The sequence below is a fragment of the Chelonoidis abingdonii genome, chromosome 7 (assembly GCF_003597395.2).
Source record: "Chelonoidis abingdonii isolate Lonesome George chromosome 7, CheloAbing_2.0, whole genome shotgun sequence".
In the NCBI taxonomy this organism is placed as follows: domain Eukaryota; kingdom Metazoa; phylum Chordata; order Testudines; family Testudinidae; genus Chelonoidis; species Chelonoidis abingdonii.
Window position 1 is genome coordinate 98,788,112 of NC_133775.1, and position 16,492 is coordinate 98,804,603.

At 43.0% G+C, this 16,492-nt stretch overlaps 1 protein-coding gene across 9 annotated transcripts in view; it reads left to right on the plus strand.

Moving 5' to 3' along the window:
• Positions 1-16,492, plus strand: part of TCF7 (transcription factor 7) — a 115,154-nt gene that overhangs the window by 19,441 nt on the left and 79,221 nt on the right. The window lies entirely within an intron of this gene.

The window sequence follows — 16,492 nt, forward strand, 5'->3', positions numbered from 1 at the left end:
AGCACATTCAACGTCTCTTTGACTCTGAGTATGTGAGGATGGATGGATTGTGAATAACTAGGTACCAATTTATTTATTGGTGACAGTCATTTCACCCATAAAGCCTGTATAATCCACACCCCAAGCCCAGGGCAAAACTCTGGGCCCCATTTATGGATGCTGCTGTAATTTATATGCTTGAGTGGTGTCAGGGCCGGCTCCAGGGGTTTTGCTGTCCCAAGCATCCAAAAAAAAAAAAAAAAGCCGTGATCACAATCTGCGGCAATTCAGTGGGAGGTCCTTCGCTCTGAGTGGGAGTGAGGGACCCTCTGCCGAATTGCTGCCAAATACCTTAAAGTGCCACCCCGCTCCGGAGTTGCCACCCCAAGCACCTGCTTGGTAAGCTAGTGCCTGGAGCCGGCCCTGAGTGGTGTTTTCAGTCACCCTTCCCATGCTACTTATATAGGATGCTAAGGGTGCTGGAGCCATGTAGCTGCAATTTCCCCAATCATCCCATCCCTTCCAGCCTAGTTAGGGCTGGCACCAAGTTTAATCATTCCCCTTCATCCTGGTGTGCAGATGAAATGGAGATCCCCTTTCACAGCCATTCCACTTGCATTTCCCCCCCCCCCCCATCAAACTAGTGACTTAAGTGGCATGTATGGACTCTACATGGGCTAGTTTCATGGATGCAGTTCCCACTAGCTATTTTGTTGTACAAGTCCTTCTGAACTAAGTACTTTGGTAATTAGCAAATGCATAAACACTTAATCTTGTGATCATGGCAGGCAGATTAGCTCTTCTGCCAGCTTTGCAATTTCTGTGCCAGTTTTGGTTTTAATTGCAAACACATCACTGCCAGTTCCCTTGTATATTGTAGCAATAGGCAAATTAAAACATTTGGGCACAGTTGGGTTGGTCAAGTTTCAGTTAAGAAATTAATTGCTGCTGCCAACCAGTGCTGTCTTTTTTTTAGTGTGTGGTTGGCATTGGCAATTATACACTTAAATACAAACTCAAAGACCTTTCTCCCCCAGCACCCCCTTCCAAACTGAAGTCTACATTGATGTGTTGTTAAGCTCTACCAATTTTGTGCAGCAAGTTCCTGTTTCTTTTGAATTCATGGTCAAGAAATTTTGTAGGTATGAAGCTCTATCACACAGAATCCAGTGGACCAGATCCTCAGCGGGTATAAAACAGTGTGGCTCCAATTATTTCACCAGTTCACCCCAGCTGAGGGTCTGGCCCATGGGATATTATTTCATGGGAGAAAATATAATTGATGTAATATACATCTTGTAAATGGGGCCCATTGCCGTGTATTTTCAAGCAGAGAATTCCAGGTAGGCTGATGAAGAATGGTGAATAAAGGGGTCAAGTACAACTTAATCTTGAGGGGGTGTCATCCCTCTCCTAATACAAAAATCTAGAGTATCATTAATTTGTATACAAAGGCCTGGTCTATGCACAAAGTTACACCAATTTAACTAAAGGTGTGATGTTAAACCATTTGGTTAAACTAGTGAAGCTTTGTGTGGGGGCATCTTTATATCAGTTTAAACTTGTCTTTATAAATGTAGCTTGCACCTACAAGGCCTTTGCCTTTCTTGCACAAGGAAATTGCATTGCTTAACTTAAATCAGTTTTTAAATCAATTTACTTAAATTGGTACAAAAAACTTGCTCAGTGGCTACTTTTATTTTGGTTTAAACCAGGTTTATTTCAGTTTCAGGAATTGACTTAAACTAAGGCCTGGTCTACACTGGGGGTGGGGGGGCACAGGAAATCAATCTCTTGTGCAACTTCAGCTACGTGAATAACATAGGTGAAGTCAACATACTTAGATCTACTTACTGCAGTGTCTTCACTGCAATAAGCCTATGGCTGATGCTCTCCCGTCGACTCTGCCTGCCCCTCTCACCTTGGTGGAGTATTGGAGTTGATGGGAGAATGCTTGGCGGTCAATTTATCGTGTCTAGACTATAAAATCGATCTCCGCTGGATCGATTGCTGCCCATCGATCCAGTGGGTAATGTACACAAGCCCTAAACCAAATACACAGGTCCACACATGCTTTTGCACTAGTTTAACTAAATTTATTTTAAAATCACACATTGATTTACACCAGTGCCATGTCCCCATGTAGACAACAGTCAGGTGCAAGCTAGACCGCTATAACTGAGTTTTAAACTGTTAAGTGTTGTCCACACAGGTGTTTGCACCATTATAACTAAATAATTTTTAAACCAATTTAGGTTAAACTGGTGCAACTGGTATGTTTAAGCAAGACCTGTAGGGGCATAAAAGCCAAGAGGACTGACACTGTGCAAAGGAGTGCTTGTTCTCTTAAAGGTAATCTGCAAAAGGGAGAGCGCTCCCCCTTAGCTCTTTTAGTTTGCTTTTTTAGGCTGTACAAAGCAGAGAGAGGAGGGTGCAGGCAGGGGTGTGTGTTTCAAAATAAGTAAAAAAAATGCTTTAGAAATTCAGGTCTTACCTCTTCCTGTTTTTGTCTGGAAAATTGTAAAGGTAACTAAGGGACTGGTAGGACTATGCCCACACACATACCGTGCTAATGAAAACTGACTCAGTGAGAGTGTAGGAGAGTGACTTTTATTCAGACTATTAAAAACTCTATTTCTCTGGAAAGATCTGTTGGAGAAGCACTTGAGAGAAACGGCAATTTTGCTAAAACTCTGCAAGCCTGCCCTTTCGGTGAAGGGCTGAGAAAGCTCGTAATTTCTTTGAGACTTCAGTTAAGTCATCCAGCGAAACTAAGGAAAACCAGGTATGATACTGTAGATGTGCAGACTTACCCCTTCAGCGCCTCCTGCTGGTGACTTCTGGGAATTAGCTCTTTCAGCTCTGGAGCACCCTCTGCAGGCCAGTGATCTGCCTGTCCTCTGGCCCTGTGTCTGTCCCTGGACCGCAGTGCCTCTTTTAACTGGGGTGCTGCCCTCTGGCAGTACCCCACCAATCTGGGTCTCCCTTCCCTGGGGAACCCCCAACCCACTATCCCCACTTTGCCTCAGTTTTGGCTACTGCCCAGTCTCCATCTAGCCCCCATGCCCTGGGGCAGACTGTAGTATCAGCCACTCATCATGGGCAAAGGGGTTTGGACCTGCTGCCTTTGCCTACCCCTGGGCTGCCCCCTGCACCCCCCAGTACCTCTTGGCCTTATGCTAGGCCGCAGCCTGGGGCTTTCCAGGCAGAAGCTCCCCAGCTCCTCTGCCTTTCCCCAGCCCTGCTTCACTCATGTACTCTGTGTCTAGCTCCCTGCAACCAGGCCCCTCTCCCTCTACAGCTGGAGGGAGACTCCTCCTTCTGGCTTCCCTGGCCTTCTTATAAGGCCCTGTTGCTCAGTCTGGGGCGTGTCCCCAACTGCAGCCACTTCCCCCAATCAGCCAGAGTTTCTTGCCCCAGCCACAGCCCTCTCCTGGACTGTTTTAAGCCCTTCAGCGCAGGAGCAGGGGTCCACCCCGCTACAGATACCACTGCTATTTCTAAAAAACAGAAAAGCTGGGAGGAAAAAACCCTTCTCAAGGCAAAACTCACAACCATGGAGGGTGGGAATTGGACATTGCTGCAGGGAAAGAAATGCAGAGGGAGAACCCTAGGGTGACCAGATGTCCTGATTTTATAGGGATGGTCTCGATTTTGGGATCTTTTTCTTAAATAGGCTACTATTACCCCCTGCCTCCTGTCCCAATTTTTCACATTTGCTATCTGGTCACCCTAGAGAACCCAGAAAGAAGTAGAAGAGCAAGGAAGATGGGAAGGGAAGAGAACCAAAGGAAAAAAATAGTAGTGCTTCTTCCAGAGAGCGTATTTTCCTACTGAGCGATACAGAATGTGACATAGACGCATACAACGAATAAGGAGGGCAACTGAAAGGTTTAGTTACAACATCAAAGGCATATTTTTAGGGACATTGGGGAGATGCGCTGTGGACTGAGGTGAATGTGGAGTCCTTAATTTATTCCGAGGACCATAATTAAAAATGGAATTGTGGCCTTCTTCACACAGGGATGGATTAAGACTATCCAGAGCCCTAGGCACACCCATCTGTTCCCCCCTTCCTCCCCCCCATGTCCTCACCTGGTATTGGCAGGGAGTGATCACGCAAGAGCTGCCTATCATCACCCCTCCTCTTTTGGCATGTTAGGCTTTCCCATGTCCCTGGACCATCAGTTTCTGTCTTCATGTGAGCTAGGGTCTGCTTCAGCAGGAGAACTCAGCCCCTGCCCAACTGAGCAGAGAATTCTGTGTGGGGGAACCCAGCTGACGTTACCCCAGCAGAGTCAGGATGGAATGGCCCAGTGACACATACAATCTGTGCCTATATCTTGTCTCCACAGAATGGATTTGACACCCATCTCTTATAAAGTGGCACAAGTATCATATGCATGTAGATATTAAGTGATATTCAGTGCCCTAAACTCCAATGAGTTGAGCGTATGCTGTGACAAAATATGCTGATTTCTCCTACACTTGTCTCCTGACTAACAGGCCAGAGCTCAGGCTTTTCATGACGAAGATATATTCTATAGAGTTACACTTCAGCAAGAGACTGATACAGTTTCTTAGAGGAAAAAATCCAGCATTAAATAAAAGTAATCTACAAATCATGTTGGAGTTGATGGTGAATTTCTCCTAAGCAACTATTGTGTGACAGCCCTTTGTTTCTCACTCCAACTTCCATGCTTGTTGCTCTGACAACACGTTGAGGGAATGCTTACTTGTACCCCCTCACATACACTTCCTTCTAGTTCTCTCTCATGGGGCAGGTACTCATCCCATCTTCTTCTGTGACTGTGGGGGGAAAAGGAGGGAGTACCGTCTGGATCCAGATGGACTGGCACCATCAGTGGACACCTTGTGTCTTAGAGCGGTGCAGCCGATGAGTCTCGTTTCCCCACAGTGACTTGCCACACCCCTCACCCTCAGTGGAGTTTTCCCAGGTAGCTTCTGACTGCCTTTTGAGCACACCGAGTGCTCACCACACCCAGCTTCTGGCTCGTTCCAGCACAGTCCCCACTGATTGACTCTGATAGGTCTCCAGGCATACAAAGCACTCCAGAAGAAAAGAAATTATGTATTCTTCCCCACTGTTTACTCCCCTATGTACACCACTCTATCCCGAAATGCACGCATGTGGCTTACGTTGTTACTACAATGTCTCAGTGCTAAAGACAAGCTTCAAGTGTATTGTTGAATGTTTTAAAAAGTCTAGGGGATCTACAACTTAACAGGCAGCGTAGTGCACTGGAAAGCTTAATTAATCCACCCTGATCCAATAATGAAATGTTGTGCCAACAATACGTGTAAACAATTGCTCAGCAATGCGGACGGTTCCAGATCTCCTCTGAGTGTTCCCATTCTTATTTCTCCTTCCATAGCCAATACGGCTAGTTGAGAGTCTTTGAAGTTTCAGTATGGCACCCTGTAAGTGTTTTGAGTCTCTGCTAGTGCAGAGGAGGGAGGGATAGCTCAGTAGTTTGAGCATTGCCCTGCTAAACCCAGGGTTGTGAATTCGGTCCTTGAGGGGGCCACTTACGGATCTGGAGCAAAATCAGTACTTGGTCCTGCTAGTGAAGGCAGGGGGCTGGACTCAATGAGCCTTCAGGGTCCCTTCCAGTTCTAGGAGATAGGTATATCTCCATTATTTAAATTTTTAGAGCCAATATAGTGATGGGAAAGGGAACTGGATTAAAACTGGTTCCTACATCATGCAGTAAGTGTGCATTCAAATATAGGCAAGCAAGGAGTGGGATCAGGTCATTACTCAAAACCTGGCCTCATATATAGCTTATTGAATTTTATTTTAGCATGCTGCCTTCCATGGCTAGGAACTTGATTACTTTGTTTCCATGAGAATTGGCCCAATGATGTGTTAAAGTGCGATTCTTCTCTGAAAGTGGACTCTAAAATTGTCTAGTGGTGCATGAAGCTAGTCTATATAATTGCTTGTTCCTACATCTTTTCCTCTTTCCCCTGTTCCTTCCAGTTGTTTAACACACTTGCTCTGTTTTGTCTGTTCAGTTTGTATTCTCTTCGGGGCTGAGGCCGTCTGTTGCTGTGTGCTTGCAGGTTGTCAAGCACCATGTAACCCTGCTCCATAGCGGTACAACTGTAATGCACATAAATAATCAGATGCTCAATAAATGAACCCTTTTTTTTTTTTTGGACTGCCCACCCCGCAAACTTAGGCTCAGGTCTGAGAGTCAAGCTAAGTTCTTTCCTTCTTGTGCATTATCACCAATAAATAAAAGTACTACAGGACAAATTATGCCTTCAGTCTCACATGTAAAAATTCTATTACCTTCGCCGGGTTTGCATATCTGTGAATGACTGGAACTTGAACAATTCCACTGATGATGCACAAGGAACAGAATCCAGCTTTCTCTGAGTTGCCTCTGCATTGGTAGCGGAGGTGTTTTGTTGTTGTTGTTGTTTTTTTTAAACTAACAAAATTATTTTTGGTCACTATAGCCAGCTGTTGTGTCTCTGAATTGTTGAGTGAGGTGGACAGTTTTTACGTAGTCAGTGTGGAATGGCACTTTAAACATTGTTTATGTTTTTCTGAACAGAAAACAATGGAGGAAGCACAGTTTTGCAGCAAACAAAACTGACCGTGCTTTCAATTACACTCTGAATATCAAAGAGCACTTATTCAATACACATTACCGCCCTTCCGTTCTGCAGCCAGCACCTAGTTGCTTCTGAGAGGGCCTGGCAAAAGGTGTACAGTGTATTAAATACTGGAGAGTTCTGGTTCAGTGATGTTGTGGCTAGTAAATCTGACTTTAATTGTTCATCATCTCTATCAGTGCAGACATCAGGTTTGAATTCAGCCACTATCGAATCAGGAGAAGTAAACATGCATCTACAGTAAGATCAAAGCACCAGAGAAGTGCGCATGTGCTAATAATAATAGCTTATGAAAGCTCATATTTTCCTTCAACAACATCCTGTCATTTGTGTATTAGCTTTGAAAAGGTAAAAAACATTCAGTATAATTTACTCCAGTGAAGTGAGAGATAAGGCAGATATTTGATTGCACCAGTGCGTATGTGGTTTGCTAAAAGACTGTATATGAACCACCTCTTCAGTGCATGTGAGAGTCTAGTATGCAGAAACTGAGCTTGCTGTGACCGAAGTACCATTGTTATCTGATTTTTTTTAAAAAAAGTTTTATATACAGTCTGTGACAATGTGATGGAGAAAGAAAGCTGAGGTAAACAGTCACAAAGTTGGTAACCGCATCCACACCTGGTGGACCTCGGAAAAACGTCTGTAAACAGATTGTGTAGAGTGTGAGGTTACAGCTAGGCTAAACATGGGTGAAGATATGTAACGGTTTCTAACTACCCAGGCAATCTCAGGAAAATAATCAAGTTTTTTTTTTCTTTTTAATACTGGTATTTTTGTCTCAGTGGCATTGCTCTGGATGCACTCAGTGTAATTAAGATCAGAATCTGGCCCGCTTTCTACTGCATGCAGACCTACCAGGCTTTTTAATCAACTGAATAGAAAATGTGTGATCACTGGAATGAGATCAAGATAATCACATCACATGAGGCGTTTCAGGACAAAGTGTCCTCAACATTAGCCTAAATGTCAGATCAACAGTGATTTATTTTTTGGACTTACATGACCTACTTTGGATGAGGTGATCAGTCTTCATAACTGGACATAATGAAGCTAGGACACAGGAAACTGTCACTGTTAAGTACTGTAGAGACTTTGCCTATCAGTTTTTGTGATCTAGGACACAGACCTACATGTTGTGTTAACGTTTGTTTCACTCTGTACCAACTTATAATGAGCCTTCCGGCGATCAGTCACAAAGGCTTTGGGGAGTTAATTAACTGCAAAGGGTGATACTGGGAGATAGGTGACATTTGAACTGGGCATAAAATAGAGCCATTTTGCCCAAGATCACTTAACTTATGGAGGTCTGCCAAAAGGAGGGGCCAAGATGGAATGAATGCTAATTGCTAGAAAAGGCTACTTTTCTTTCACATTTCACACAAAACTTCATGGGTGAACTGAATGTCAATATTTGCAGTTATCTAGTCTAAGGAGAGAGGGGTCATTTGGGGAGCAGGAAACCAGGGGTAAGAGATGGTGAAGTAGTCCAGGTTAGTTATTAAAGATGGGCTGGTTGAGGCACTGTAGAGTAGCTAGAAAGGCAGATAGGGATACCTTTGTTCTTTAAAAAGGTGGAATTAGACAGAGGAGCTGTTCTAGGCATGTTTACCCATCTCTCTGATCCCTTTGCTTCTATGATGTATCCTGCATAAGTCTTGTCTCTATTTTGTAAGCTCTTTAGGACAAGGACTCTTACAATATGTTTGTACAAACAGCCAACACAGATTGGACCCACTGTTAATTGGCACCTTTAAGTACTACTGCAATAATCTTAGCAACCATAAAGCTAGAAACTAACAAACAAACAAAAAGAGCTGATTCTGCAGCCTGACTTTGAAGCCCAGATGGAATATACAACAAATTCTGCAGCCACTGAATCTCAGTGAACATGAAATCTTAGTTAATGAGGTGGTGTTACAGTAAAAATAATAAAATATAGGGTTAGTTAATGCAGAAGAGTCTTATCTCAAGGGCAGTGTTATAACAAAGAGCCTTAGATGGAGGATGGACTATACCTGTTCTCTGCTTTCAACAATTCAGCTGTGGTGTTGCAAGCAGGTCAAATTGTAATAGTTATTTATTATTTGTATTTCCATAGTGCCTTAAGAGCCCGATTCATAGACCAGGACCCCATCGTGCTAGGCTCTGTACAAAGACTGAACAAAAAGATGGCTTCTCTCCCGCTGAGCTTGTGCTTTAAGTATAAGACAAGACAATGGATAGGGGGAATAAAAGGCAAAGGTGAACAGGATTGTTCAGCCTATACACAGTGGTCTTGGTGCATTAGCAGCCTAACTATAGTCAAGTTTTTTTAGGCATCATGGCAAAGGAGAGTTTTAAGGAGGGAGTTGGAGGATAATGAGGTAACTTTATGAAGGTGCTTGTTGGAAAATTTGGTGAGTGGGTGATAGAAGATGGCATCACTGGCTGATCAGAGGTGGGAGTCGACATTTTGATAATGAATGAGAGAGGATAAGTAGGGTCGAGATAGACTGAGAATGGCTTTGAGAGTGAAGTATTATGTTTGATGAGGAAGAGAAGGCAGAGCCAGTGGAGAGATTCAAAGAGAGGGATGGCTTTGTCAAAGTGATGGGGTAGGAAAATGATCTTTGCAGCAGCATTCTGAATGGATATGAGTGGGGCAAGACTGCGTTTGTCAATGCTAGAGAAAAGGATGCCACAGCGTATCAAGATGTGATGAGATGAGAGTTTTAGCTGTCTGGATGGACAGGAAGGGCCATATCTTGGAAATGTTATTTAGACATAGGTTGGATATAACATTGGGAGTGCAGGTCTGGGAGTCTGAAGACATAGGGTTTGTTCTCAGCTATGCCACCGACTTGTGATGTGACCTTTGGCAAGTCACATCATCTTCGTATGCCTAAGGAAGGAACACACCTTAGGGCTCTACATGATCATAACAACAAAGCTCACCCGCCTCTGTGAACGGTTTTAGAATCCGTGATTAAAAAGTACGAAGTATTTGTGTTAAATTAATATCTGCCATTCTAGTATGTAATTAAAGTGGAGTATTTATGCATACATCCTGCTCCCCATTAAGGAACAGAGTAAGTCAGACTGCTTTGCCATTCAGTACCTGGCCTAGAAAGATGATAGAGGTAAGTGATGCCACGGGCATAGTTTGGAGGGGGTAGGGGGACATTGTCCCCTAAAACTGCAAGTCTCGGGCAAGTGTGGAATTTGCTCCCCCCATTTGCCTGACTAGAGCTGCCCCCTGGAAATATAGAAGTCAAACTACACCTGTGAGTGTTGCTATGCCTGATGGTAGAGGTGCTGCTTCTTTGGCTCTCTGGATAGAATGTTTTGAGGGCTGCAGGTAATAAGATCTGTGCTGCGTGCGTGCAGTTAGTGCTTAGTGCTGCACCATTGAAGTCAGGGAGCTTTGCCATTAGCGTCAGGGAGCGCAGGATCAAACCCTTAGCTAACAATAGTGCTGCCAGGGCAACCAAGCATCGCTGCAAATTGGCACTGGATGGACTGATTTCTTGTAAAGTTCATATATTCAGAACTGAACCGAAAGGCAAACTGCCTTCACTGTGGAGAACATATAATGTACTGTTTTGTGTACATGTGCTCCACTTCCTATTACAGATGGAGCGGATTACACTTGCCTGAGTCCTGAGAGATTCCTTCATTAGACTGATCCAGCGGAGCTGCTCCATTAGTTTCTTTTCTTGAAGATGAAGGTTGAGAGTTGTATTCTCCACACAACATGCAAGTGGTTAGCTGGTGAACAGACAGTATTTCTTTTTGCAAGGGCACGGGGTTCCATGTTTGCACTGTCTGGTTTTGTGTCACTAAACAGAACCAGTGCCAGACCAGGAGGTCTCCAGCGTTTCCATTCATTGACCCATCTCAGAAAAATATTCTCTCCCTACCTATCTCTGTCCCCCAAACACACCACTGCTTGGTTCACAAAATATAAACATGTTGAGTAGTACCTCACCCTCGTTCACTTAACCTCCCTATTCCCATAGTTATAAAATACCCAGCCATTTCACTTCTCAGCAGAAACACCATAGCACACAAGAGATTATTGCCAAAGTTTTTTGTTACTTTTACAAACTATAGTACAGTATATTCACTAGTATAATATAAAATATCATAGCTCATAAGAAGAAATGAACAAAGTGCATTCGACAATGTAATCTTGATTTTTCGCAGTCTGTGGTGTTTGCATGTTGCTAATTCACAAAAGGTGGTAACCTGCACTGAAGTCACCAGTCACTAATGCAAATTAGCAAGGTTCTGATGTATATAAATAAATATCTTACAACCCCTCTATTACAATTTGCCTTCATCATGACTGCTTCACAGAGATGCTGAATCTAATCAAGAACAAACTCACTCCCCTGCCAGGTACACAAAATAATTAAAAAAAAAAAAAAAAGGGCAAAAGCTGAAGGTACTGTAAAGAGCATCTTGTCTACGTGCAGAACACATCAGTGGCAACAATGATGATGTTCTTTTGTTTCATAATTGTGGCATCCCTGGATATATGCCTTTGCAGATTCAGGGCTGGATCCTCAGCAGCTGTAAGTCCGTTAATGGAGCTGCACTAACGTACACAAGCTAAGGATATGGCCTTTATACTGCCGGCATCTAGGGACTGCAGGTAATATAGCACCCTCATCTTCATATTTTACCTTTGATTTTTGTGGCAATGGTTTGCTGTTTCCCTACAGCAGCAGCTCCTCTTGCTTTTTGATCATTCTTGCACCACATGGAATAAGTCACAAGGCAGACTAACAGGCCAGTAAACTCAAGGATCATTACTTTTTAGTCATGGTGGACTGTTAAGGAAAAGTCCTAGGAATCGAATAGATATTGATAACTTTTCTTTGGAATATGTTAAGCCAGATTACAGCTTTCTATAGCAGGCTATGACACGGTCACCGCTTCCAGAGCACCCCTCATCAAATGGGCAACTCTGCAAAAGCCCTGCCTCAGTTCAGCCCCCCCCTTCCTCCTCCCCCCTTTCTCAGGGCTCCTCAGATAAACTCCAAAACCTGGGTTGGCTGCTGCAGTGACTTGGCCTTCCAGCTAAATCCTTAACAAAAATCCATCCCTTCCAGGGAAATAGAGTTCCTTAGTCCACGTTCAAAACAAAATACAAAGTCTTTGACCCAGTCTCAGACTGAGCCCAACATCTCCTCTAATCACTCTGCCAGCCATCCAGGCTCAGCTTTCAGGCCTTCCCAGGCTCTTTTCCATCTCTCCCCTCAGCCCATCCCTTGAGTTGCTTGCTGCTCCTTCCCAAGCAGGCACTCCCAAACCTTCCTACCTGGAGTCTTCCACATGCCTCTGCCTGCCTTGTGTTCTCCTCAGCACCATCTGCCATCACCCTTTCTCCCCAAGCCTCTGGACTGGGAAAGGTAGAGTCCCGATTGGGTCACATGATATTCATTTTCTTCACCTGGTGAGAGCTGCACAGGTGAGGAAAATGAATATCTTCCCTTAAACAGCCAGCCAGCCTGTGATACAGGGATATAATTCTTTATTAAATTCTGCACAACGCTTAGTGTACTTCAAAAAAAGGAGAGAGTTCTCTGCAAAATTCTGTAGATTTTTAGATAAAATTCTATAGAATCCTATTTAATATCTGTAGTAGTCTGTTGGTTTCGTCCCTGTTAAATTCTATATGACTTGTTCCTAAAGCAGAGGTCTTCAATCCGTGGGGCACACCTCCCCCGCCCAGGCAGGGTGCGACTGGGGCCGGTACCAGCCCCCACAGGGGGTGGGGAGGAAGCATCACCCAGATCTATTCTTGGCCCTGGTCCCAGCTGCTGGCCCTGCTCCTGGAATCCTGGCTGCCGGTCCTGCTCCTGGGGATCTGTTTCCAGCTGCCGCTGCCTGCCCCATACCCTGGGCTTCTCACCCAGCTGTGGCTATAGGCCTCAGCCCCTCTCCAAGGGTCTGCTCCTGCCCCCAGCCTTGGCTCCAGCTTTGGCCCCCTTACCGTATCCACATGCGCCCTTCCCGGAGCCGTGGCCTGGCTCCATGGCAGAGTCGTGGACAGGGGTAAGGGCGGGGGCATGCATGAGGTAAAAAGTTTGGGGATCACTGTCCTAAAGGTTTTACAGTCCTCGTGAATGATGAATCAAAACTTTCTGATCCAAGCTGCAGTGGTACATGTCATGGTTTACACTTTGGGCAGTGTGTCTACATGAGAGATTTGCACCAGTGCAGCTATCTCACCAATGGCTAAAATCTCAATGTAGACAAGGCCAGAGGCCTATGACACTCAATCTTTTGGAGTAGTTATTAAAATTCAGGGTCCTGTCAGTTCTTTATGGATGCTAAGGCCCAGAGTTTCCAAGGTCTGCAGGTGCCTAACTCCCATTTCAATGGGATTTAGGTACTTAGGTCTGGGTCTGAAGGCCTTATGGCATTGTGAGTAAAAGTAGAGTTCTGAAACACTGTCCTTTATCAGAAACAGCCCCTAGTTCCAACTTCCCATAAAGTTGGTTGCTACTTTCTGCTATACAAGTGACTTAAAAATTTCTGTGTATTCTATGTATGTATGTACGTAGGCTCCTACCCTGCAAACATTTAAGCATATAAGTAACTCTGTGCACATGGACAATCTTGCTATCAGCTATACACACCATATAAATGTTTGCAGCGTCCGGGATGTAGTTTGTAAAATGTTTAGGAATAAATGTAAATGCTAATAACAGTGTTATTGGCTAGGATGTTCAAAAGGACCCCAGTGTGGTTAAATGCTCCGCTCCCATTGAATTTCAATGAGATTAACACACCTAACTATCTGGAGCACCTCTGAAAATTGTACCTCTTAGTATTATTTTAAAATTTATGACAAAGTGAAAAATTGTTTAATTTCAATCCAGGAGACAAACCCAATGTAAGACGTAGTAGATACAATCGGCAATATACAGTTTTATTTAGCCAAAGACAGATTTTGCGTAGAACTGAGGAGTATACTTTCACCCATGGCCTGTTTTAATATGATCAGTTAAACAAAGATTATAATTGTGCTGATTTGCAGCTGGATTATTTTAATACTTTGCTACAACATCATTTTGACTAGAAGTATCTTGAAACCTGTAGATTTTGCTGTTAATCATTATATATGAGAGAATTAATTCTTCATCTGATCTGATCAGATGTTTAGCATCTTACAACTGTTTTAGACAAGACAAATTTGAGTAATATGGGACACAGTGGATTTCATTGTCATTTTGGGGTTTGAACGATATCCAGGCAACTATCCCAGTAAATTTCGCTGCATCTATCTTCCAAGTCTATTGCTGTTGTCTTACAAAATAGCGCACTGGGACGGGTTTTCAGTCATAGGCTGAATAGCCAACTAGTTCCCAGGGTGGAAGCAAAATTTCAGTTTTGAAGACATTTTTAGGCCTTCTGTGGTATCAAAGGGGATAATTTTTTTCCCCTGAACACTTTGATTTTGAAAATCTTAACTCACAACTCATGTGGTCTAGGAGCTGGCAGTACTTACAGTGAGTTCTCCAGATTCAACAGGAGCCTGCAATCTGCTGGAGCTCAAAATGTAGGCCAATTACATCAGCAAAATAAACCTTTCTTTGGAGGGACAGAGGTTCCCCGGTCCCCTCCCCATAAACACACACTTTCCCTCCATAAACATTTGAAATGCCTTTTTTTTTCCTTAGTCACTGAAATCTGTAACATTGTCAGGAATGCACTATGGCCGCTGCAAGAAATAAATGAGGAAAATGAAGTCTACGCATGCTACAAAACTGTAATCTTTAGTTTGTTGGGGGTGGGAATTGAATTTGCCTTGATAAAGTCTGGTATCCTGCCTTCAGCACTGACCAGTGATTGATACATTCTACAACTAAAAAAGCCATAATTTAAAATTCTTCGTATTGTCCTCGTCTAGTTTTCTCTGGAATCTCCCTTCAGCTTTAAAACGTTCACCTCAGTAGGCAGAGCAGAGGTTTTGCACTTTATCTTATAATTGACTTGCCTGGTGCTAAAATCAGAGTAAGACATGGAACTGGTACAGAGGGAGCAGAAAGAAGGCGAAAAGACAGCAGCGGACTTAGTAGTTCTTCAGTCAAGTTACAAAGAGGAGGGTCAGTTCAATAACTTAGATACATAGTGAAATTATGCTTATACGGGAGATAGGCTGACATCTGTTGGATGGAATGGCAGCCTCCTCCCCAGTCTTTGTACTGTATTATCTAATGCAAGATACCTGGCACTTCTGCTATATAGGTTCCCACACAACAAGATAACCTAGCAGATGGGGGAGCTGGAACCCATTGAAATAATGGAAGGAAAGATCAGAGACTTGTAGGTGTTTGTGTAGCTGGTGTATTCAGACTTTAAGATATTTACCTCATCCAAACTCTTTTTTATCATGTACTTTTTATGATGTACCTGCATGTAATTTTATCAAAATCTATTTGTTGATAACCAATCTGGGGGGAGCAGGAGGAGTTGCATTAATTTTTGGTTCCATATTCTACACACGCACACACTCCCTTCCTCACTATAGCATACATTTTACAAAGCATTCTTTTTCTCTGGAAATGTACATTGTGGTCAGTATTTTTTTTAAACATTCTGTAGGTGTTACATGTATTAGTGGCAATGTGAGTGAGGGCAGATGTCCCAAATGATAAAACTGTTGTAGCACAGGGTGTGGTGTTATATTAATTGGTGGTGATCATGACAATATAGTCCTTTGCACTTATTTATTTAATCATCAATTTGGTTTTCAAAGCACAGATTTGTAGTCTCCTTATAATGGCTTGTAGTGGTACCCAAAGACAGTATTCTGCAGAATATTTTTATATGCAAACTGATCTTCGTAAAACATGAGTGTAAATCTGAATGTCCTGGTCAGATTCTAATTCAGATAATTATATTCAATCTCTCTAAACCTTCCCTGCATTTTCATCTGGGTATGATATTCTTTGCTAATTGTTCCAAACTGTAGAGTTACTGTGCAATGATAAAGATGTTTAGGGTTGTTGCTAAAGATATTGAAAGGGGTTGCATTAAGAGCACTGCGGACTGTAGTCTTTTTATTTTCTGCCTAGAGATGGGAAGATTGAATGGGCATGAAATTAACTATCATTTGCCTCTCTGTTGAGACAACTGTGGTGCTGTGTTTTTGTGGAGTGGATATTGGAAGCTGGATTCATCTTTCAAAGGCCATCAAACAGCTCTCAGATTAAAACAACTTTCAGTCACTACTGATCTGGGCTGGATTCAAACTGACAACCTTGAAGCAAATGTCTCTCTGGGCCAATGCAAATCCTACGAGTTTTTCAGCCCTCAAGTGAGGTTGGATTTAAAATGCAAAATTGCTGGGTTGAACAGGGTAACTGGGGCATAATTTGAAGATGATAGGGCTGGGGGACAGTGTGTTAAAGTAGAATCTGGCATATATAATCTTTAGAATTGGTGGTGATGTGCAAGGAAAGAACCCAGCTTGGCTTTCAGATCTCAGGACGAGTTTTCAGAATGGGCATATAGAAAAACTATAATTTTATTTGTAAACTTGGCAAATGTGTATTGAAATCACTGAGCGGCAATAAACACGGAACCCCTCATGGCTATTTTTGTAAAGCCACTTATCAAACCCACACTTTAAATGTGAAATGTGCTATTTGGAGATGAACCCACATTTAATGTGAGATTCATAATGTCCATCTGAACTAAAAGGAGATTTAAAATTATTAAATCATTTTCTTTCAGAAATTCAACTATAAAGTTACTGTTTAATAATTTCATCTTGTAAAAACTATGGCACTTTGTACAGTTGAAGACCATTCGTGCATCTTGTACCATAGCATAGGTTCAGTATATGTGTTCATGAACAGTTTTA